This window comes from Eptatretus burgeri, chromosome 4 (assembly GCF_056783735.1).
Source record: "Eptatretus burgeri isolate ZD-2024b chromosome 4, Ebu_testis_v1, whole genome shotgun sequence".
Classification (NCBI taxonomy): domain Eukaryota; kingdom Metazoa; phylum Chordata; class Myxini; order Myxiniformes; family Myxinidae; genus Eptatretus; species Eptatretus burgeri.
In genome coordinates, this window is record NC_140964.1 from 97268967 (window position 1) to 97293354 (window position 24388).

Here is a 24388-nt window from a genome sequence, read left to right on the forward strand (position 1 = left end):
GGGGATTTTCTGATGGCATATTATGATCAGTTTTGGATGCGTTCTGCGGCACAGTCTTACATAACAGAGTGGCAGAATTTGAAAGTGGGGACCCCGATATGCAATATGCATTTTCCCCTATTTTGTTTGTACGGGTTATAGAGTTGCTGATACATACTGTGAATGGACGTGGAAAAAAAAAGAGGAGCTAACCCTTGATCAGAGCTTGCCAGCAATGTTTGCATCCATGGATGACCTGACAGTTGTCCAATAGTCAGCTGATGGAGCAGTCGAGGCACTGGAGTGATAAGAAATGTTGATGTGTGTGCAGGATGGGCTTTAAGGCAAGAAAGTTGAGGAGTGTTGTGGTGAGACGAGGGGTGGTAGATCACGCTCACAGATTTGAGCTCGGAGGGGAGGTGGTTCCATCATTGGCGGAGGCCCTGAGACAAGCTTGGGAACATGGTATAAGGTGGAGTTGAATGATAAAGGAAGGGCAGAGGAGGTAAAGGACAAACTCCTGAGAAGTTTGAGGAGGAATGATGGATATGATATGCCAGGAAAGTTGAAGATATGGTGTTTTAAGTGTTCTTTCATGCCATGCCTATTGTGGCCATTGATGGTTTATAATATTGTGGAAGGACATGTTGAGAGGATGGAGATTTTGGTGAGTGGGTTTGTGGGGGATGGTGGTTGGGAGTGCCACACTGTTTGACGAATATTGCTTTTTATGGTCAGGATGGAAAACTCAGGTTTGCCTTGATATCAGTAACTGAGGAGTACAAGCTGGTGATGGTGCAGGAGTTCATGATGGTACAGGATTTGAGTGATACAGTGGTGAAGAATGCTCTTCCAGAGAAGAAGGCAAGTCGTCAGTGGATTATAAGAGCTGAGGTGGATGAAACAAAGGAGCGGTTGCAATTGGAGGAGGTGATGGGAATGGCACAGCATGGAAAGCAGGGTTTGGGGTGGATGAAACATGATCAACGGGGAAAGGTATGTGTGAAAGAAAGGAGGAAGACAGGAGATATGTAAAGGCAGTCGGACAGGGAAAGCAGGGGGCATATTCTTGGGTGTGGAGGTGTAGACGTTGATGTTCCCTCTCCAGGGTGGACTGGCATATAAAATTGAGAATTTAATTATCTTCCTGGTACTGGCTGCAATACAATCCAATGGAGAATTCGGGGGCTCTAGCTCTGCTAAGCTAATGCGTAATAGGCGAAGCCTCAGCAACTGTTTAGCCAAAAGGGCCTTTTAAAAATTATAATTGTATCTGGCTGCTCCCAGAAAGATTTTGTGTACCACAGACAGCTTTATGTGTGGCTGGCATTTCCTGTTGGTCAGGAAGCATGCAGCAATAGTTGAGGTGGCACTTGCTTTCTGGTACCCATGACAGTGATGGGGTCTGATCTCGACATCTATCTAATATGTAAAGCTCTTTCCAATGACTCACTCAATCACTGACTCACTCACTGATGTGTTTATTTCGTATCTTCAAGGTGAGTTAGAAAGCTAAAATTTCAGACACTGATGCAACTCGAAGCCAATAATAACTGTTTCAAAAAGTAATCACATGTGTTTGTGGTTTATAACATTTTTAACTTCCAGTAGACATGCCCCATGAAACGCCATGATAAGCTATTTAAACACCCAAACATAGCATTTGGCCAAGGTGTAAAAACCCTTCGAAGGGCGGGAGGGGGGGAATGAAGTCATAACAACCTACATCGTAGGACTCCAAGTCTCCCTCGCAAGCTTGGTTGGGATTGGAAAAGTAATGAACAAATGCATCACAGTCAGACAGTCAGGCACCAAATTGCATAATTTAGTCTGACTTGAAACACCTGCTCCCTGTGGCAGTGACCAGGGTGGGGCGGAGAGGGGTCATGCATATGTGCATGACCATGCAGATGGTGGCTTGTTAATATTCTTTTTATTCTTCTTTATCAGCCACATTTATTCCCATATTATTGTGGGGTTGGCTTGGGGAGGCTTGGCCCAAGTCTTTCACAAACTGGCTAGCCAGGCCTGACGTTCGACCAAGGTTAAGGCAGGAATTTGTAGTTTGTTCAGGATGCCGCCAATAGTTCGCCTATGGTACTCTTTGTGAAGGACACCGGGGAATCTTTAAAGTTCACCAACTAATGCTGACAGATGGGATGCCCAGTTTAATGATCATTCGAGTAACTGCACACACATTGTTGAATAACCCTGCCTGTGATACACAGGGATGACAGTTTATAGCAGGGTCAGTATTCAAACCCAGGCTACACAGCTTGTAGTAGAGTGTACATAAGCTCTCAGCCATCGTGCCAGCCTCCATATTAATGGTATTATCAGTATGCCATCATCAATGGATGGAACAGAAAACAACCGCTCCCTCCAGGGGAGGCCAGGGGGCTTGCTGAGGAAGGATTGCAGTGGGTCATGCAGATCATGCGGATGACGGTGGGTTAATATTCTTCTTTTTCTTCTGCTTGTTCTTCTTCTTCTTCTTTAATGGCCATATTTATTCTCACATTCTTGTCAGGTTGGCTGTGGGAAGCTTGGCCCAAGTGTTACACGAACCAGCTGCCCAGACCTCACGTTTGACTAAGGTTACAGCAGCAATTTGGAATTTGTTTCCTAGGTTGCCTACTTTTCGCGAAGGACACCCTGGGATCTTAGACGTCCACCAACTTATGCTGGCAGACAAGACTTCCGGTTAACGTCATTCCAAGGGATGGCACGGCACACATTGATGAATCAATCACCTTGCCTGTGAAACACCGGGATGACAGTGGATAGCTGGGTTGAGATTCAAGCCCAGGCTGGACAGCTTAGAGGCGAGTGTGCGTTATAAATGAGGTTATGCATTAAATAAAGGTCACAATTGGGCTGTAAGGGTGTCAGGGGCAATATCGCACATCACACTTGAAGCAATGACTGGGAGGAATTGCAAAGGAGGCTCCAGGATATGTGATCAACAATCCATGTACATGCCACAAAATCTTCGAGCTAGAAAAATCGGACGGGTCATGGGATACATCATTCATGCGTAAAGACTCATTTGAGCACCTTACGTTGAGGCCAAGCAAGTTGAGATGGCTCGGAACTGTTAGTCTGTGGGGCATACAATGCTTCAAGAACGTCAGGGAAGTGTTCCATTTCCAATTAGCTTGGAGAGCAGTTGCCAAGTGGCTTACGCACTCAAGCAAGCACTCCATTGAAACAGTTGATATGGAACGGCTGGTTTGGCAAGGGATAGCAATTTCATTGGGAATGGAACACACCCCTGGATTGCTCCACATTTCCTTCAGTAGTAACTGTTTAGAAAACTAACAGTAGTGACAGTTTAAAAAGGTAATCATATTTTGAAAAGAATTGACAGAATAGTTTGTGGTTATAATAATTTTTACTTCCAGTAGGTACTGTGCTCCACGAAATGCCACTCTGAGCTTTTTGTTCATCTATCTTAACACGGAGTTCATCCAAGGCAGAAATTCTTGTGGAAGGAGGGCCAAGTTAAGTCGCTGCAAACTCCGTTGTGTGACCTTTAGTCCCCCTGACAAGTTTCATTGAGATTGGATAAATAATGACCGAATGTATCGTGGTCAGACTGACAGACACCAAAGTGTGTATTTTTGTATGCTTGCATATTTAACGAAATTCCATTTTGGGTCACATTACTTGCCATTTTTTTTTTATAATTGTTCAAGTAAGTGAATAATGAACATGCAACACATTTAGTTTGTCTTTTGGCTTGCATATCATTGTAAACTAGTGCTCTTGAATATAAAGGTCTTTCACAAATAACTTCATCAAATATAGAAAACATACAAAGATTATATTTATGTCTGCATGGAGGATGCATCAGAGTCGTTGCTTGAAGTGTGAAAGCATGCCCCATTTATATATATATATATATATATATATATATATATATATATATATATATATATATATATATATATATATATATATATATATATATATATATATATATATATATATAGTTACGAATCTGGCAGCCATTTGCACACAACAGCCAGAGTCCCCGGCAGTTCAGTTATTTTGATAAGTTTGTGTTTATAGTTAGAATCTCTCCCGTATGTCTAATGGAATTTTGTGTGTGCGCTGCGAGTTTCTTTCTAATTCGTTTTCTACAACAAAACCCTCACGCCACTCCTCCTCCCACTCTGCGGCGAACAAGCGCTTCACCTGCCAAGCCTTCACTTCACACGATGGCGCCATAACGCACGTGTTCAAGGCCTACGGACGTGAGTGGAGGCCCCTCACCTCAGGGCCGACTCTGCCACAGCCAGATGGAATGTTCCCCTCGTCCAATCGGGGGTGAGATCACCTCAGGGTTGAATCCGCCCCAGCCAGATGGAATGTTCGACTCGTCCAATGAGGGGAGGACACAGCACAGTGCGGGCTTGATAAAGAGGGAGGCCGTTTGTGCCATAAATTGTTCATTTGGTCCGGCAGGCTTTGGTATTCCCCGCTCGGTTACGCCGGATCCGAGTCGGTAACAGCGACTCGGTTCGGACAAAGTCGGCCGAGGTTGTGGCTTCCCCGGTAGTTAGATGGTGTGGGTACTTAGGTAAATAGGAATTCGACAATTAACCATACCCCACGCCGTCAAAATATTGGCGTTCACGGTCCACTAAGGGACCCGTGACCTTCGGAGTTTCGTTACGGTTACTTGGTTACGGAGCTTGGTTACGACCTTCAATTCCGGTGTTCGGTGGAAGTCGTCCAAACTGCTCCATCCAACGGTCGTCCTCGCCACCGAACCCGGCACCACAATACACATATATATATATATATATATATATATATATATATATATATATATATATATATATATATATATATATATATATATATATATATATATATATATATATATATATATATATATATATATATAGTACATGGCCAAAAGTATGCGGACACCTGCTCGTCCAACATCTCATTCCAAAATCATAGGCATTAACACAAAGTTTTTTCCCCCTTTACTGCAATAACAGCTTCCACTTTTCTAGGAACGCTGTCCACTTTACAATTTACAGTTGGCATTGTGCATTCGAGCAGGTGGCATTCTGCTGGCATCTGCCAAATCCAGATTTGTTCGTCAGACTGCCAGATGATGAAGACGTATATATATATATATATATATATATATATATATATATATATATATATATATATATATATATATATATATATATATATGTATATATATATATATATATGTATATATATATGTATATATATATATATATATATATATGTATATATATATATATATATATATATATATATATATGTATATATATATATATATATATATATATATATATATATATATATATATATATATATATATATATATATATATATATATATATATATATATATATATATATATATATATATATATATATATATATATATATATATATATATATATATATACATACATATACATACAGGTAGTCGTCGACTTACGACCTATGCGACTTACGACTGTTCGACTTTACGACCACTTTACGACGACGACACCCTTTTTGGTTTTGTTTTTTTTTCACACGATGTTTTTCGCCCGTATCGTGAAATTTACGAGGAGAAAAAGAAACAAACCATTCAAACAAAGCTCACCATGTTTACGAAAAAAACAACTCTGGATACCTCGAGCGCTGCCCTAGCAGATAACATCGACGATCCACAGCCAAGCATGAGTGAACAATAATATGTTTTGTATTTTTGAATGTTTTCGCAAATACAGTACCGTATTAAACCAATTGTACTGTAGTGCAGTGTTTGACGTGAACAAAGAAAATGTTAATAAAATACAGTATGACTTACAGATGACTATTGTATCATTATACAGTATAATATTTAAAAATAAATAAATAAAGGTTGTCCAACTTACGACCAAATTGACTTACGACCGATCAGTCGGAAGTCGACGACTACCTGTACATATATATATATACATATATGTATATATATATATATATATATATATATATATATATATATATATATATATACATATATGTATATGTGATTTAAAACATCCGTTTTGTTTTTTAACCAGATTTGCTTTGAATCCATGTGGAGCACCTCGACAAACCTCCGAAATGATAGACACAGATCTGACAGACGCTATGGATCAGCAGTCCCTCTGGGGGACAGGGCACAAGGTCTGGCAGTGAATGAATTAAATCCTGTAGCTCAATGAAGCTGGTAAATTTTGTCACGTTCCTAAAATTTTTGTTCATTCAATATAATTCTCCAAACAGTAGAAAAAGACAAGTTTAATGCTTTGGAAATTTCACATTTTCTTGTGTATGTATGGAGAAGGAGGGAACATAGCCTTCCTTGCTGAAGGTAAATAGGTATATCAGCTGAGTTATAAGACTCCTCATTTCTTTAAATTATCAGATTTCACAACAGATTTTGATACTTATTTAGTCTGAACGATATCCGATCCTCAAAACCAAAATAATATTTCGATGATATATTTTAATTCGTCCGTGACAGTAGATCATGAAAAATTGTATCGTATCTTATATATTATTTCCGAGTTTGTGGTTTCGTGTCGGCTATCTTCGACTTTGTTCTGCAATCGAGTAACGTGATACTCGGCTTACATTATCTCAAAGACCATAAGAGGTGCATGGTACAAAAAAGTCAATAAAATGGTTCTGAAACAGTGAAATCGTATTCCACTTACTGCATTGAAGTAAAATTACTACTGATACTCTGCATCAGTTCCTTTCTCAAACACACCCACCCCAACATGTCGCGCAGAGCGCGGGTTATGCTAGTAATGCATGAAATCGCTCCAAGCTCCTAATTTGAAAACTTCCGTAATGACAAAAGTGATGTATACAGCGATTCATCGCAATGATGAGGAGGCAAATATGAGTGAGGAAAGTGAAAAAAAAGACTTTATCGTGAAGAAATCGTTGTGGCATTTTCCAAGTCAAGGCATGGTTGAGCAGGCCAAAAAACATTGCGGCTTCATACCCCAGAGAGGATACCCAGGAAACACCTTAAGACCCCAGAGAGCGAGGTGGCCGAGGATCACCTGATGAAGGATATAATTAAATAAGGCCGTTAATTATCTTCAAAAGGGGTGTTTTAATTAACTCAAACACACAATTTTCACTCTTGCACTTCCTTTGAGTTTTCTTCGTATGCATGCAAAGTTTCAGGCTGCTAGGTTTTATAGTTTTGGGGTTATAGAGGAGTCACACTGATAGTTAATAGTATGTATATATATGTATGTATATATGTATGTATATATGCATGTATGTATATATGTATGTATATATGTATATATGTATATATGTATATATGTATGTATGTATATATGTATGTATGTATGTATGTATGTATATATGTATATATGTATATATGTATATATGTATGTATATATGTATATATGTATATATATGTATATATGTATATATGTATATATGTAAATATATATATATATATATATATATATATATATATATATATATATATATATATATATATATACATATATATATACATATATATATATACACACACACACACATATACATATATACAGCCTGGTGTTGGCGCAGTGGTTCGGGCAGCGGCTTGGGATCCAAAAGGTCCTGAGTTCAAGCCCCGTTGGGCCACTGAATTAATACACCAGGGGGTTGACTCAGCCTGTCATCCTTCCGAGGTCGGCGAAATGAGTACCAGTGTACTGGGCCGGTGTATACCCTGGATAAAATAGGTGTACCATTCGCAAACCACCATTCAGGTCCCGTAGGTGAGATATCTCTGTAAGTATATGTGTAGTTAGCCCAAACCCGTTGTTTAGAGGGAATAAATGTCATTCATTCGGGCTGCGACCCTTTTAGATAGCCGTTTTTCTTTTACTATCTTTATTTTGGACCAACCGCCATTACTACCACCACAACCACCACCAACCGCATCTCGCCAACCACAGCCACCTTCTCCAGAACCGCCTTCACAACATCCACCTTCTCCACAACCGCTTTCACACAACAACCACCAACCGCAACAACGCCAACAGCCACGACCTTTACCATCACAACTCGCTCTCGCAACCATCGCATCACCGCCATTCCCGCGCCGCTTGTGGGCACCGATCCTGGACTCGTACAGGGCGCGCACCGAGCAGCGGGTGCAAAAAGCAGCCTTTCCGAGAAATCGGATCAAGAATGATTCACGCCCACTTCTGTTCCGTCCTATCAGCGAGCGTGGGGCGATTTGGCCCCGCCTCCAGGCGCGTCGGAGTATAATCGCTATATGCAGATTCGCGGATCAAGAATGATTCACGCCCACTTTTCCTCTGTCCAATGGGGAGCGTGGCTCCGCCCCCGAGCCGTTCCTGATCCAAAAATCTGCATATGATTTCTCCTGTCGGACTATAAAGCGCCCGAGTGCGGGGCGAATTAGAGTTGAGTTTCTGAATCGAGGAAAGAGTTGAGAAGAGGAAAGAGTTGGAGAGTTGTGGCCGCGGCGAAATCAGTCGAGAGAGTGTCTGTCGGGGTCCGGAGAGGCTGGAGAAGCCAAGAAGCTTTGTGGAGGTCTGCGCTCGTGTCAGAGTCGGGGAGCTGCGGAGAGGGGAGGCCGGGAACGCGGTCGAGGTCGCAGTGGAGTCGCTCGTCGCGGGACCCAAGCCAGCCAGATATCCTCTTTCCCCCAAGCATCAACAACCCCCCCCTGTTTCCCCCCGTGCTGAGATAGTGTGAGAAGGGGGCCCCGTTCCCACCCCATTCCAGGCAGTGCCAGCGAGGCCCGCGGAGTCGGGGCGCCGCCGCCATTTTGCGGCTCATCACCAGACGGGTAGGCTCGACGCGGTCTCGGCCCCAGGCCCGTCTGCCCCCTTATCGTTGAGGGTGGCCCCTTTTTCTTTTGCTTTGGAGTATATGTGTTGTCGGCGCCGTCTGTGAAGTAAAACTGTGTAAGTGTTGCCGTGTGCTCGCGTAGTCGGTAGTAGATCTGCATTGTGTCTCTTTTGTTGCATTTGCTTTTTGTGCAGAATTGTCGTGTTAATTTTACATTTGCTTTTGTGCAGAATTGTCGTGTTACTTTTACATTTGCTTTTGGTGCATAATTGTGGTAATTGTATATGTGTGCTTTCCGTTTGGCGCGGAATAAATGTGTTTTATGTTGAACTGTTTCTCCCGTTTCGCTTCGTCTTTTCTTTGATTGAATCTCCATCTTACTTCACGTAAAGGGTTGGTCGTGGGCTAAATACGCCCGATAATTAATCGGAACCGTCGAGGTTGACGATAACACCGCTCGGTTATCCCGATAGTATGGAACGGGTCGCTTAAAGTGGCCCGTGTCCGAAGTCGACCTGCGGCGAGGTGCGATCGCCCGATCTATCCTCCGTGTGGGTACTTAGGTAGGTCGAATTTGGCGAACAACCCTATCCCACGCGGGGGGCCGATTGGCACGATCGTGGTGAGGCCGAAAGGCCCACCCGTGACTAGTTCCCGGCGTTAGTCCGAGAGGGTCACGACGGGATTGTCCGTCCGGTGGGCGACGTGCCGCGATTCGAGTTACGTGGCCGCCAGCACTCCGGCGGGCGCGAATCCGCAACAATATATATATATATATATATATATATATATATATATATATATATATATATATATATATATATATATATATATATATATATATATATATATATATATATATATATATATATATATATACATACACACACACACAAACATCATGTTAATATCAGCCAAACCACCTGACATTTGACTGAATGTGGCAAGAATTTGGACAGGGTGCTGGCGATTGCTTACCTCCTCTTTGCTAAAGATACTGTGGGGATCACTGAATTCCCACCACAAACCAACCTCATGAATGTACCAAAAGACTTGGGAGATAACAACAATGCAGAATGCAATTTCTCAGGATTACAGCGGTATCAATACATATGAACCTGCATTTACCTCGAACGTGCATGCACACATCGCAAAGAAAAGGACAGCTGCAGTCATCGTGTGGATGGAAGAGCAGTACTTATACCTGAACCACACATGGACATGGGTTGATTTTTGCACTTGCAGGCAGTCCACTGTGGTGTTCATTAACACATCACCACTCATGAACCACAAACCTCACCCACGCAACAGTCCTGTCATTGCAAGCACCGCATGCCCAATCTATTTTTGAAGACTGTGTTAAGTGGCAACAGCAACATGAATAAAGGTCCCTCTCACCAAAGGAAGAAATGTTTAAATGTTAATTTTCAATATCGTCTGTTGCAATCTCTGATAAATTAATGTTAAAATTTGTCCATTCACTTGAGATTGTTAAAATATCAACAATTCAATTGTAAGCAAAATGAAAATGAAATGGTTCTGGAGCTTGTTCCTGAGTTACATCCTTTTTAGCGAATAGTTGTTAGTAATTTATACATGTGTTAATAAACGCCATTCATGTCGCATGCTGTGCTTGGGAATTGTTATGCTTTCATGAACTTTCCCTCCCAAATTTACCACCCCCCCCCTCCCCCCTGCTCATTTATCATTTTGCCTCCTTGTGTTTACACTTGTATGTTTTGGAGTCATCAGTGATACGCAAGCCGTGAGCATCCACGCCACTTCGGACCGATCACCAGCATGTTTCATACTCAAGTGCTCCGTAGTCCGATGTATTCATAATTTAGTCTCCTCTTAATGCGACATCCATTTTGTGAATTTTTTTTTTTTAAATATCTGCCATTTTGCGATTTCTACCTCATTATACCAGCAGCACGAGAGGAATAGGGGAAATTGGAGTGCATTGGGACATATCCCCCACAGCGGCTATTCATTTACCAGAAGTAACTGCTACAGGGGCCATCCCGATGCATCATGCATCCCAATATACTCCCCTTTCTCCGCCAACCATTCACAATGCTTTATTAGAAGGACTAAACCTCAAGAGATTTCTGAATAATCTAAACAATCAATTATACCGAATGTATAGTGAAGGAGTTTGCCCGCTGGTAAAGGATAGTATCAAAGCTTAAAATATTCCTTTGAGTTTGCAAAGCTAAACTTGAATTTCAAAGTTAAAGGCCAAGGCTTCTCATCCTTCACTGACAAAAAGTTGTTTAAATATGAAACAGTTTGATGATGTAAGGATGATTCACAACGTGCACAAGATGTGCTGACATTGACTAATACAACCGCAATGACTCATCGCTTAGGCAACCTTCGGGGTAAGAAATATTTCCAAAACATTGCAATTGTACATTTGACTTGTCATATGACCACTTAACGTGGGCATCTGCTTCCAGACAATGCAAATTACATAATCCAATTCATGAGTTAAGGGTTAATTCAGTTGCTTCCAATGAACTCTAATGCCAAAGTACACGCTTCGTTTGTGTGTGCAAAGTGGTGGATAACTTAATGCTGTAGTCGCAAAAAAAGGTCGAATGAAATAACACATATATATAGATATATATATATATATATATATATATATATATATATATATATATATATATATATATATATATATATATATATATATATATATATGTATATATGTGTCGAAACATGTGGAGCGTGATGATCACTCCCCCAATCGATATACAGATAGAGATGGAGATAGAGATAGAGATAGAGATAGAGATAGAGATAGAGATAGAGATAGAGATAGAGATAGAGATAGAGATAGAGATAGAGATAGAGATAGAGATAGAGATAGAGATAGAGATAGAGATAGAGAGACTTGACTTTTGTATGCTTTTATTATAAAAGTATCAAAACACACCAGAAAAAGCACACTCCATAAAAACAAATCCAAACAATTTTACAGCAAAAATATATTCAACAAAAGCAAGGGTGTCTGTTCATGTCAAACACACCATAGAATAATACATATATGCAAAAAAGTAAGTAAGTACTTTACACTTTTATAAACAGATTCCTCACGGAAAGAAACTCAAAACCTCATCAGTGCACCACTGATCACCCACAATATCCAGGCTCGAAAGATAAGCCTGCTCTATTTTTACTCATGCCGAAACCATACCTTTAAAGTACAAAAGCACATTTGCATTTCCCCCCTTCAATTTTGCTTTCCTGGTTTTATAAATTGCCAGTTCAGCAAAGCCCAACAGAAAAGACAAAAATGAGAGGACTGGTTTACTTTTATAATTCCCCCCGATTCCATAAATAAAGACTGGAAAGGAAAAAACAAAATTAAATTTATAGAAAAGCTGTTGAAGGAAGAGAAAGAGGGGTACCAATCTCTTACATTCAATAAAAACGTGGGCAACATTTTCAATCAAATCACAAAAAGGACAAGAAATTGGAACAGAAGAATTAAACTTATGGAGTAATGTCTGTGTGACCAGGGCTTGATGCGCTAGTCTCCAATTCAGGTCTCCAGTTCGCCCAAGAGTTGGAGAACTATACATTTTGTTCCACACTGGAGTTAAAAAAGCTCCAGCAGGTAAGGTCTCATTCCACCGATTTTTCAACAGTTTTGTAAAAGAAGGTATCCATGCTTCCAGACATATGTTGTAGATAGCAGTTTTCCCCATGACGTGAAACACACCAATTTCCTCTAAGTTTCAGGAGAACACACCCTCTTGTTTTTTTGAGGCAATTTGACGTTCAGGGAAATAGAGATGTGAGTCTACCACTTCATCCACCCCAGTCCACCCGATGTTTAGTCTATGAAAGGTTTGAATTACTGCTTTCAAGACATTTTCCACAATACGAGCAGAACGAACACCAGTTTTTGATGAAAGTGAGCTTACAGGTAGCCAGGCATTCAAGGATGGATGCAACAGGTCTCGCACTCTGTTTATTCCAACACTGGTGAAACAATGCATAAATGACCTGGAGGTTGAAATTCTGGAGAATAAAGGATTCCGAACTAATGGCTCATGTACAAACTTTTGGGCATCGTATGATACTTCTAAAGGTTGCACTCCGAGGACTTGCCAAGCATTCAAAAGGCTCTGATGAAAACTGGGGAGCTGAGACATGTCAACGTGTTGCAGGTCGATGAGGAAAAGTTCACGGTCATATTTCAGACCTTCCACTTTCTGCAAACAGGCGTTTGTGAGTGGTCGCCAAGGAACACACTCACTGTACAGTCGGCACTTGATCGTGGAAATCTGGAATGCCATTATCCGACTTGGGATATGCATCAGATTTTGACCACCCATATGTCGGGGTCTGCAGACTACGTCAGGGCCCAGCCAATGGTGGCCACCCCAGAAAAAAATCAGTCAGAACCCTCTGAATGCCTGTGATCAAGTATCTCGGAGGTTCAAGTGGGATAACTCTATGCCAAATAAAAGGAACCACCAGGTTGTTTATGATTGACACCCATGTCTGAAGCGAGAGAAGTTGGTACAATCTTCTCCACCTTGCCAGTTTCAATTTAATTTTTTCCAGGAAGTTCTCCCAATTTCTTTGTTCATACACTTCAATTCCTAGAAATAAGCCTAAATATTTAAACCCCTCACCACTCCACTGTATTCCTCCTGGTAAAACAGGCAGGGACGAGGAAGGAAATCTGGGGCCCACCCAGAAAGCTACACTTTTTTCCAATTTACCCTTGCAGTAGAAGCAAGCTCAATGGGTAAAGGCCCGGTCACACCTTGACGTTTTAGCCAACGTATGCCGATTTTTGAATTTTTTTTCTAAAACGCTGGCACACGTTGAATACGTTATGGGTAAGTTTTGATAACATTGAGAGCACGTTGAAAAACATTGCCATATGTTGTTGTACGCTGGCTTTAAACGTTGTACTTTTCGGTTGTCCTCAAATTTTTGCATGCTTGAAATTTCACGACGTATGCCGGCGTATGACTCACACGTTCCGCTACGCTGGCCACAAGTTGTATGCACGGTCTGCGATCGTTGACAGACGTCAACACATGCTACTTGTAAGTTAATCATAAGTTGAGACACGCCGAGGTAATGTTTAGCGTACCCGAAACTTATTTCTAACCTATGATTAACGTGTTGTTGGCACGTTACGCGATCATTGCCACACATCGACAGACGTTACTTTTAAGTTACTCATAGGCTGAAAGACGTCGGTATAATGGATCGTCCTTGCGTCAGCGTCCACGGCCACGGCCAGGACACTTATTGGCAGCATTCTTCAAACTTTTCTTCGGCATGACGAGGATGTTCACACTTCGATGTCTAGCTTGGCTATGATTCCAATTGTCCATCGGCAGCGTCTATTTAAAATAGTCGAGTTTGAGCGTTTTAACACGTTTAGAAGAAACGCTTCAAATTTCCAAACCCCAGCGTCAAAAAACAAAGACGAGTGACAGCAATTTAAATCGTTCATTGTAAACAATGAAAATAGCAGAGTGGTACCGTTTAAAAGTCGTTGAGTGTAAAAAAAAATCGAATTGTTGAGCGCAAGTGTCTACTTTCAATAGTGGGGTTTGAGCGATTTAGCACGTTCAATAGAAACGATTAAAATTTCCGAGCGCCAGCGTCAAAAAACAAAGGCGAGTGACAGCAATTTAAATCGTTCATTGTAAACAATGAAAATAGCTGAGTGGTACCGTTTAAAAGTCGTTGAGTGTAAAAAAAATCCAATTGTTGAGCGCAAGCATCTACTTTCAATCGTGGAGATGCAGCCATTTAAATCGTTGAGTGGCAGCCTATGAAACTACCCGTGGACACGCAGACGCAAGGACGATCCATCATAACCCACACCCTCCCCCTCACACTCACCTACTACTGCCAACATGAACAAACTACTACTAATACTAATACTAATACTGATAGTGATACTGATACTGTTACTGCTGACATGGACACCGACTCAAAAAGGACTCGAAAACACTGTTGGGTTCCCCTTTTATGAACACCATTTTTATATACCAATTCCCAAAACTGCTGAGAACACGTCTTTATATGGCAGTTGTAAGCTAGAAACACATTCATTTTTTATTTTTTTTTGTCGACCGGAAGACGTCATTGGAATACGTCTACATACGTCGATGTGTGTTGGGACTACGTAAAGAATTGGTTCAAAGCACGTCAAAAATAAGTTAGAAATAAGTTTCGCGTAAAAAAGACATTACCGCGACGTGTTTCGACTTATGAGTAGCTTATAAGTAGCCTTTGTGGACGTGTGTAAGCGTCCGCATATCGTGTGTAAAACTTATCCCCATCGCATGCGGAACGTGTGTCATACGCCGAGTACGTCGTAAAATTTTGAACATGTTTAAAATTTCTTGACGTACTCTACTTACTACGACGTATGATAGCGTACTTTAGCGTTCTACTCACGTATACCAAACTTACTCATACCGTATTTGACGTGCCCCAACGTTTTAGACACATTTTTCGTAGGTCGGCATACGCTGGCAAGATCGCCAAGGTGTGACCGCGATGTTGTCACTTCCATTTCTACGGCAGTTATGATTCGAATCGTTGTGCGTCAGCCTTTTAATAGGCTACGTCACGACATCATCGGCGATGCGTGCAACGCGCTATGCCGAAGTTAGACTATCGTTGGGCATCGGTTGTTTAGGCCAACAACAGGTTCAGCATTCGTTGGTATAAGTTATCTATAACACAACGAAACGTTCTGTGTCCATTACTAATATGTTATGCATACGACCAACTCGTGATGAATACGTCCGAATCTTAAAAAAAAAACATCAAAAGTTCAACATCAGCCAGCGTTTTACATACATTTTAATACGTTGTCATCGCTGGCTAAAACGTCAAGGTGTGACCGGGCCTTAAGGCAACGCGAGACCTCAGAAACATCTTTTTGATTTGCAATAGCAACACAAATATCATCAGCATAAGCTGAAACGATGACTTTGGAGTTTTGTGAAAGAGAGACTCCTAACACTGAGTTCCGAAGTAAAACTAATAAAGGTTCAACAGCTAGATTGTAGAGCATGCCTGATAGTGCACAGCCCTGACGGATGCCTCGCTGAAAGGGGAAGGGGGTAACGAAGACTATTATTAACCTTCAGCAGGCAAGATGCATTTTTGTACAATAACTTAACATAAGCAATAAATTTTCCCCCAAACCCTGTTCTCCTTAATACATCAAACAAAAAAGAATGGTTAACACTGTCAAAAGCTTTTTCTTGAGCTAAAAGTAATAAACCAAAACCAGGAGATGTAGTTTGACCGAGACTGATCAAGTCTCTCACCAAAAAAATATTGTTGCGGTTGAGGAAATTTGCAAACCACCATTCAGGTCCCGTAGGTGAGATATCTCTGTAAGTACATGTGTAGTTAGCCCAAACCCGTTGTTTAGAGGGAATAAATGTGATTCATTCGGGCTGCGACCCTTTGAGATAGCCGTTTTTCTGTTCTATCTTTATTTTGAACCAACCACGTCTCAACCGCCATCACACAACAACCACCAACCACAATGCCGCTTCACAACAACAACGCCAACAGCCACGATCTTTACCTTCACAACTCGCTCCCGCAAACATCACATCACCGCCATTCCAAACGGCACCAGGGCCATAAACCACCACCATAAACCCTCCACCACCTTCACCTCTCTCCTTCTGCGGCCATTCCCGCACCACCTGGGAGCACCGAGCGTCAGGCTGTCCTGGGCTCGTACGGGACGCGCGCCAAGCCGCGAGTGCAAAATGCGGCCTTTCCGAGGAGAATTCGGATCAGGAATGCTACACGCCCACTTCTGATCCGTCCAATCGGCAAGCGCGGGGCGGTTTGGCCCCGCCTCCAGGCGCATCTGTGTGGAATCGAGATATGCAAATTTTAGGATCAGGGGAGATTCACGCCCCTTTTCCTCCGTCCAATGGGCGAGCGTGGCTCCACCCCGAGCTCGTCCTGATCCAGAAATTTGCATATGGGTTCTCCTGCCGGCCTATAAAGCGCCGAGCGCAAGGCGAATCTCGGAGAGTCGGTTTGGGCAGAGTCGGCCTTGGAAGAGCGGAGAGTGGCAAAAGAGCGGAGAGAGTTTTGGGCAGAGGCAGTTTGGAGCGCAGAGTGGAGTCGGGAGGCGAGGGCGTCCCAGTGGTTTTCGGCAGTCGGCTGAGGAGAATTGGGGGAAGAGACCGAGGAGTTCGGGTCCGAGGCAAGGAAGACGGCGGTCGGCGACGAGGTCGCGGTGGAATAGCTCGTCACGGGACCCAAGCAAGCCAGCTATACTCTTTCCCCAGAGCATCAACAATTCCCCCCCCCCTCTTTTTCCCCCGCGCTGAGATAGTGTGAAAAGGGGGCCCCGTTCCCACCCCACTCCAAGCAGTGCCAACGAAACCCGCGAAGGAGCGCGAAGTTGGGGCACCGCCGCGCTGCCACATTTGCAGCTCATCACAAAGACACGGGTAGGACCCACCCGGTCTCGCGGACCTGACCGCTCTTTCAGGTCCCGCGCAAATATTGGCCCACAGGCCCCGTCTGCCCCCTTGTCTTTGAGGGTGGCCCTTTTCTTTTGTTTCTGTGTAAACGTGTGTGTGTGTGGCGCCAATCTGGTGAAGTAAAACTGTTTAAGTGTTGCCGTGTGTCGGTCCGAGTCGGTAGTATCTCTGCGTCATTGTTTCTTTTGTTACATCTGCTGTTTGTGCATAATTGTTTTAATTGTATATGTGTGCTTTCCGTGTGCCACGGAATAAATGTGCATCATGTTGAACTGTTTTCCCGTTTCGCTTCGTCTTTTCTTTAATTGAATCTCCATCTTGCTTCACGTAAAGGGTTGGTAGTGGGCTTAATATGCCCGATAATTAATCGGAACCGTCGAGGCCAACGATAACACCGCTCGGTTATCCCGATAGTAGGGAACGGGTCGCTTAAACGGCCCGTGACCGGGGTCGACCTGCGGCGAGGTGCGATCGCCCAGTCTACCCTCCGCGTGGGTACTTAGGTAGGTCGAGTTTGGCGAACAACCCTATCCCACGCGGGTGGCCGATTGGCACGATCGTGGTGAGGCCGAAAGGCCCACCCGTGACTAGTTCCCGGCGTTAGTCCGAGAGGGTCACAACGGAATTGTCTGTCCGGTGGGCGACGTGCTGCGATTCGAGTCACGTGGCCGTTCGCACGCTGGCGGGTGCGAATTCGCAACAATATTATCGAATATGGAACGTCCTAGAACACAGTATGATTGATCAATGCCAATCAAGAAAGAGATGACTTCCTTTAGACGAGTTGCAAGTGCTTTTGACAATATTTATAGTACGTGTTGAGGAGTGACACAATCCGCCAATTTGCGGTCTCATGCAGGTTTCCTTTCTTCGTAAGGAGACACAAAACTGCCCTCCGGCAGCTCAATGGCAATTCACCTTGTTCAACACTCTCCTGAAAGACCTCAAGAAGAGTAGGGCCTGGAATGTCCCAGAAAGCCTTATAAAATTCAGCTGGAAGGCCGTCTAGTCCAGGGGCTTTCCCATCCTTGCTATCCTTGAGCGCAGCAGTAAGTTCTCCAAGAGAAATGCCAGGCTCAAGCAATTGCTGTTGGTCTTCAGACAGAGAAGGGAGCTGTTCAAGCATCGCATTCCTATTCTCCTCATTCACAGCTCTTTTTGCGAAGAGTTTAGAAAAATAGTCTTGTAGTTCATGGTTGATGTCACTCTGGGAGGTCAACAAATCACCACCAGAAGAGCGCAAAGTATGGATTTGTTGAGAGGTCCTGACCATTTTTTCCAAATTGAAGAACCTTTTGCTTGGTGTGTCAAGTTGGATTTTTTTTGTTCCGCAGTTGGACGAAAGCACCGGCCGCCTGCTCTTTCACCATTTCAGCCAGAAGGGTCCTTTTCTCCGACAACTGCTGGACATTCACGCTAGACAATCCAGCTTTCTGCTCACAGATAGGTATATCGTTTTTTAAAGCAGATATCACACCAAAAGTGTTGTATGTGCAGTACGAGCAGGATTGTTGGCAAAAACATTTGATTTGGGACTTTGTGCAGTCCCACCATTGTCTTAAGATCAAATATGAACCCTTTTGTGACTCGCATTTTTCCCATACCATTTTAAAAGCTTCTATAAAATGTGCCCTTTGTAAAAGTTTCAAATTAAAAGTCCAATATGCACTTCCACAGACATGATGAGGAAAGCCACACACCAAAACAATCATGTGATGATTGGAAAAACCAGACGGCCTTATATAAGAGTTCTTAACAATGTTTACCATTTCATGATTAACATAAAATCTGTCTCGGCGAGCCATCGTCAAAACATTTCTTGATGCACAAACCCATGTATACTGACGGATATTACGGTTTTGTACCCACCACACATCCACCAGTTTACACTTTTTGACGAGCTGTGCCAAAGGCCTTGCACTGGGTGGATGAGGCTCACAAGTGTTCCGATCAAGTTGTGGGTTGAGGGTGCAGTTTTCGTCACCTCCAGACACAACAACATGGTTAAGTCAATGGTGCTTACAAACTCTGCCAACTTGTACAGAAAGGCACCTGTTTCAGAGTTCGCACTATGACAGTAAACATTTGTCATGCAAATCTTTAGGTTACTACTGACAATTTGCACAGAAAGTAAGTAACCTTTGCAAATTTCATTGCAAGTTATCGCCGAAGGCTGAAGTCGAGAATGCAACACTATTGCCACACCAGCCTTGGCCTCAACAAGCGCACTCGAGAAAAAAAGACAACCTTGAAAGATTTTACACCACTCATCCTCAGTAGACTGATTTGCATGCGTATCCTGTCGCATTAACATCAATTTTTTTCATTTTGGAAGAGCTGAAATACCTGGAGGCGACGCACACAACTGCGTCCTCCATTGATGTTCAGGGATGCTACTTTTATCTCCATTCAGTTAGTTATTCTTGAAGCTCTTTACCAGCCTGAGTAACACATTTCCTTAACCTTTGGAATTGAGGATCTGACATGTTAGCCTGAGAAGGATCACGAATCATACTCCTTGCAGTTTTAATGAAATCGTGTAAATTCGGGAAGTAATCTTTGATTTTTACGTTTCTTTTCCTGAATGTCTCATCCAGGAATTTAATCACATTTTCTTGAGACACTAAGGTTGTGTCGTTTCCCCATTCATCCTCTTGAGAGCTTGAAGCACTAAAATGTGGGTTATAAGAGGTTTCATCTGAATCAAGTGCTTCATCTATAACCTCTCCTATCACTTGTGGAACATTTACTTTTGGCTCAACAGAAAGTTCTGCTCTGTTTACGGACCCCTCCGAATTTGCCTTGTCCATGTCCTCCCCCAATACAACCCTTACATCATCATCTGTGAGGGAGGGGTCGACATTTAACTCACAGGGATTTTCCCCTTTATCTATTTCTCCATCACTGTCAGACATAGCTGTTAACTCGTCTGAACAAGTTTGGCGAACAGGACAAACACTTAAAACATCCTGAGATACCTCACCGTTCTCTGTGTCCCACTCAGAGTCGGCCAGTGGAGCAAGCGAAGTTTCATCCGCACACGACTCCGGTACCACCAAGGGGTTTCCAATGTGAGACGTACCTTGGAGGTCCCGCGATCCTGACACGATCTAAACCTTATTCTGCTCCTTTGCATCAAGGGCATCGACATTTGACCGTTTTTGGCATTTTTTCCCGGTATCCGTAACAGACACCTCCATATCGTCCACACTGTCCTGTACAGTGGATGGTAAAGGAGAGGAAGCAACCACTTTCACTTCCTCGTTTGGTCAGGTCAGGTCAGGTATGGGAGCATGTGCCAGAACAGCACGTCGCTGCGTCCACTTTCCGCCGGTACTCCAGGGGCCTCCGTCTGGCCATCCCCCAGGCAGATGCCAGGCCCATCCCCATCTCCTTGAGATGATGGTCAACCTGTTGCAACCATGAGGCACGTGGTCGACCCACTGGCCTCCTCCACTCATGAGACTCCCTCGCTGAGAGAATCTGGTGAGCAGGATCAGTCAGGAAAACGAGCCACATGTCCATACAGCCGCAGCTGACGCTCACGGACTATGCAGGTAACAAATCTCATCCGAGTCTCTCTCAGCAACCGCTCATTGGACACAAAATCCGACCAACGATAGCCAAGGATTCTCCGAAGAGACCTGGTACCAAAGAAATTAAGTCTCCGTCTCAGATCCTTGGTCAGAGTCCAAGTCTCGCACCCATAGAGCAAGACTGGAAGTACCAAGGACCTGAAGACTCGGACTTTCGTCCTCCCGCACAGGTACCGGCAGCGCCACACCCCATGATCCAGTGAATCCATGACTCCCCAGGCCCGACCCAGACGTCTATTGACCTCTGACTCGCAGCCAGCAGAGACATGAATATCACTGCCAAGGTAAGTGAATCTCTCCACGACCTCAACATCCTCACCACAAACAGACACAGACAGGACAGCAGCATCCAAGATGTCACCGAAAGCCTGGATCTTAGTTTTGACCCAAGAAACCTGTAATCCCAACGGCTCCGACTCCTCATTCAGCACCTCGAGGGCCCCCAAGAGGATGTCTAAAGTCTCCGCAAAGATGACTGCATCATCTGCAAAGTCAAGGTCCGAGATCTTGACATTCCCAAATGACGCACCGCAACTTGATCTCTCCGACATCCTCCCTAGAATCCAGTCCATAAAAGTGCTGAAAAGTGTGGGGGCAAGTACACATCCCTGACGAACTCCAGTAACAACTGGAAATAAGTCAGAGATAGTACCACCACACTTCAGAGCACTCTCAGTACCAGAGTAGAGTTCAGACATCAGATCGATCAGTTTTGGTGGCACCCCACGAAGACCAAGAATCCTCCAGAGGACGTCCCGATTCACTGAATCGAACGCTTTACAGAGATCAACATAGGCTGCAAGCAGCCCCTGCCGAAACTCTCGTCTGCGTTCGGTGAGGACACGAAGTGCAAGGATACGGTCAATCGTTGACCTCTTTGGTGAAAAGCCTGACTGCTCTGGACGCTGGTGCTCAAGCAGATGGTGGCAAACCCTATCGAGAATTATCCGAGCAAAGACCTTGCCCGGCACTGAGAGCAGCGTCACCCCTCGGTAGTTGTTGCAGTCTTGGCGATCACCCTTCCCTTTCCAGAGAGGGACAACAAGGCCCCTCTTCCAGTCAGTTGGGATGATGCCTGTGTTCCAGGCAGAGCACAAAACTGCATGCAACAACACGAGTGCAGCATTTCCACCAGCCTTGAGAAGTTCGGCATGGATGCCACAGATCCCTGGAACGTTGCCCCGTTTCAACTGGTTCACCGCAGCCCGTGTTTCCACAAGCGTAGGTGGACCACAGTTGATTCGAGGGTCAGCAACAGGGATTGTAACACCCTTGACGTCCAACTCGACAGTTGGGGGATCAGCCTGGTACAACCGCTCAAAGTAACCGGCCCAGCGGGCCTTCACTTCAGACTCCTCTGTCAAGAGCCTACCACTCTCTGCTCGAACTGTAGTGCTCCGAGGGATGGGCTTGGATGAACGTAATGCACGAATTTCCCTGTAAGCGGGACGAGAATCACCTGTCCACAGGTGATGCTCTACCCCCTCACAGATTCCTCGCACATAGGCCTCCTTGTCCACCCTCAGTGCACGTACAGTTTTACGCCTCAGCTCCCTGAACAGCTCAGCTCTGCCATTCAGCCTGGCCCTGCGACTCTGGTCAATGGTATCCAGTGTCCCTTGAGAGACAAAATTCTTCTTTGCCCTGCGGTGAACTCCAAGGCATCCACCGGCAACATCAAGGACGGTGGTCTTGAAGGCGCTCCACAACTCTTCAGGACCCCCCAAAGCACCCAGACCCCCAAGTGTCCACTCAGCCTGTTCGCAAACTCCTCAGCTACTCTCTCATCCCTGAGCTTGGCAACATCCAGCCTCGGCTGGGATGGTACCATTCTCCAGGATTTAAGGTGCAGCTTTAGAGTTGCTACAACAAGCCTGTGGTCAGTATTGAGGAACTGAGCACTCCGGTAGACCCTGCAGTTCTGGATCATCCTCCAACGACCGTCAATGAGGACATGGTCAATCTCCTTTGCCACACCGCCAGCGTTGGAATGCAAAGTCCAGCGATGAGCTTGTGGGCGCTGAAACCATGAACCAGCCACCCTAAGTCCATGACTTCTTGCAAAGTCAAGGAACTTAGTGCTATTCTGGTTCATAGTTCCTGACCCATGGGGACCAACACACACCTCATAACCGTCCCTATCAGTTCCAGTCGATGCATTGAAATCCCCCAAGACTAGAAGTGTATCTCGTCTGGGGCACTGATCAAACACAGACTCGAGTGTGGCGTAGAATGCATCCTTCACGGTGAGATCACTCGCCTCAGTCGGAGCATAAACAGAGACCATGGAAATGACACCTAAGGAGTGACGAATCCTTAATCTCATAATATGCTCGTTGACCGGTGTTACCTCAATTATCATTGGGGTCAGCTTAGTGGACACAGCTACAGCAACTCCTTGGGTATGGTAACCATCAGAGCGACCAGACCAATAGTAGGTGTAACCACCCACCATTATCTCGCCGCAATCCGGTCTCCGAACCTCAGAGAGAGCTGCAATCCCGATGTCCAAACGCTTGAGCTCAGATGATAACAGAGACAGGTGATCATCCTCTCTTAGGGATAGGACATTCCAGGCACCCACCCGAAGGGACCGCCTCAGGTTAACCCAAGGAGACCGCCGTCTGGTGGACGACACCTCAGCACCACTCCGACACACTCTCCCGCAATCTGACCCAGGGATGTTACCCCGTGGTTTCCCTCCTATCAAAGATTGGGGTCCCGAAGGCTTTGCCCCAATCCCGTCATCCGGTGAGCTGCCCTGCGAAGGGAAGCTGCACAGGAGGTACTCCCACGGAGTGGGTTTTCAGATTTTTTTGCGTTTTTGCGTTTTGCGGAATGAAGGGTTTTACGGTGGCCGGAGTGCAAATCCTGCCACCAACCTCCTAATAAGAAGTGACCCAACTGCAGGAGGACGTCCGCAGACACAGTTGGGCACCAGATATGGATGGCCGTTGGCTCACACGGAGCTCCTCCGCCCTTTGACAGGTTTTGTTTTTAATCCTGCTGGGTGTCCATATCCAAACACCCTCCTCACCAGAAAACCTGGTGGGGGAGACGGTTGAGTCGCCGACAACCCGACCATGGAACAGGTTAGTACAGGTTTACATGGTACCTGTAGCAGGTCACAGAACGAACCTGACCTGACAGTCAGGCCGTAAAACCTGACCTGACTCGTTTGGTGGGGGTGGATTAATTACGTCACGATTACACACCCTCTCTCCAGCGCCGGTCGGGGTGGACGAGTCCAATTCGTCGAACACCTCAGCCGGGGGGGAGGGGGGGCGAGGCTCCCGATTCACCTTCCCCCCATTAGTTTGTGGTGAAGAAGCATAGTTCCTCACTTTCCTGCGGTGTAACCGCATTGGGACAAACAATCTTCACGTGCCCGTGAGCTCCACACCCAAAACACGTCATAAACTCTGAGGTGGTAAACATT

The 24388-nt window shown here is 44.4% G+C and overlaps 1 protein-coding gene across 2 annotated transcripts in view; it reads right to left on the bottom strand.

Moving 5' to 3' along the window:
* Positions 1–24388, bottom strand: part of LOC147028722 (visinin-like protein 1) — a 110937-nt gene that overhangs the window by 39674 nt on the left and 46875 nt on the right. Inside the window, exon 2 of one of the 2 annotated variants that reach the window (XM_085879393.1) lies at positions 19223–19337. The exons of the other annotated variant lie outside the window; for it this stretch is intronic. The gene's annotated coding sequence lies outside the window, so the exon portion shown is untranslated. The remainder of the gene's footprint in view (positions 1–19222; positions 19338–24388) is intronic. 2 annotated transcript variants of the gene reach the window in all.